The 1744-nt window shown below is 40.0% G+C and overlaps 1 protein-coding gene across 1 annotated transcript in view; it reads left to right on the top strand.

Annotated features, from left to right (window-relative positions):
• Positions 1-569: 569 nt before the first annotated feature.
• Positions 570-1744, top strand: part of LOC101846836 (mucin-19) — a gene marked incomplete at its 3' end in the record, with an annotated part of 54554 nt that continues 53379 nt past the window's right edge. Inside the window, 1 exon segment of the mRNA XM_013087094.1 lies at positions 570-789.

Below are 1744 nucleotides of genomic sequence, written 5' to 3'. Positions count from 1 at the left end.
CACACACACACCCTGGCACGCCAGCGAGCGCTCACACACACGCACGCATACACACACACACACACACGCACACACACACATACACACAAACACACTCACACATACATTCGGTACGCGCGTGCAGACACATAAGCAAACGACCCCATACAAACATGCGTATACACATACAGCGACATAAATACAAGTAGATATTGTTCCAAAACTTTAAAGCTTTTTTTCATTTTGTTCCTATCATAGCTTTTAACTGATTTGTAAACCTTTGTTTCCTAGAAATTATAATAGTAGGGCCTATTATGTAGGAGATGAATAATTAGCCTACATGTTGTATCACCAAGTTTCTGCCAACAATGCACAAAACCAGCTAAATTAAGGCTGGTCAAATTAATTCAAGTGATTCAGACCAGTCGGTTAGACAGAAACATGGTTTGTACACATATAACAGCAAAAGAAGACTGTCATCTACTTGATTAGCAATTTTTCTTATTTCATAGTTGTAGAAAAATACCTTTTCTGGCCTTTATTAACTGGCGTTTTTCTTCAACTGCTTACATTTCGCGGAGGTCACAATCTGTCTTTGGCCGATGACAAAATTCTATTTTTGGCCGTTCCGGTGATGAGTGAAGACGGAAGTGTTGTTGCCGGGCAGTAATCAGTCAGTTGTACTCCCCCCTACTTTTCGTTGATGGTGTCACAGAATTGGATGTTGTTTTAGAAAGCGGGTTTCGGACGCCAGAGGAGGATGTACCTTTCATAACTTTTTTGGAATACCTGTGTGATATACTTTTGAAGGTATGTTTTATTATGTGTATGGTGTGCTTTGTTCCACACCTGAACTTAACACCTGTTCGAACACACAGGTGTTGACATTTGGGGCTGAATGTTTACATCTTACTACCTGAGTACTTTCCCTTTGCCTTCAAATGTTACTCTCTGCTATTTGGCCGAACGTTTACTTTGCTGCAACTAGACTTCTCTAGATATCTATTGTAACCCCTCGCACGTTTCCTCTTGCAGACATGCCTACTTTATTTTAGGCATCAACTAGATCTAGATCTAGATTCTAGATCTAGATCTAGTCAATTTATTTCATAAGGTTCTAGTTTATTTTAATAATGAATGGACAGTAGCCCAGTCATTCACCAGGGCTTAAAGGGTTGTTCGATTGGGTGGCAATGATTGGTGGGGTTGGGGCAACTCCCCGAGAACTCTAAGCCACCGCTAGCCTAAATTTACATCATGAAAGGAAGCTTTAATCTCAAACGTTGTGTAGCATGCATTGCATGAATTTTAGTATCTCAAGTTTTGGTTACGCCCAGAAGGCGAATGCTAGGCCCAATTTTCTCATTGATTGCGATAGGGCCACTACGATGCGATGACTATGAAAAAAGCTGATGGTATTATTGCAGTATATTTTTAAAAAAAGTCTCAACATTGTCTTTTGCTCTGCAGTTGTCACAACATTAAGAAGTGAGATATTGTTTGAAACATTAAAGAAAAGTGTATATGTATTACTGTTGGCTATGAGGAAGAAAATGCATCATGCACTTGATCCTCAGTTTTCTCATCTCTGTACAGGGAAAGCAGGCATACTGTCTGTGTTCCTGAAAGAAATGCTTAAATATTAGGCTAGAATTTCACACCGTCGATTGAGGGTTTGAAACACAATATAGGTACTTATTCCACAGTCACACCCCTACAAGTATGTACAACACACACACACACACACACACACTCACACACACAC

The sequence above is a fragment of the Aplysia californica genome, unplaced genomic scaffold (assembly GCF_000002075.1).
Source record: "Aplysia californica isolate F4 #8 unplaced genomic scaffold, AplCal3.0 scaffold00545, whole genome shotgun sequence".
Lineage (NCBI taxonomy): Eukaryota > Metazoa > Mollusca > Gastropoda > Aplysiida > Aplysiidae > Aplysia > Aplysia californica.
Note: the sequence above shows the minus strand (reverse complement) of the source record. Positions and strands in the feature narration are given on the sequence as shown.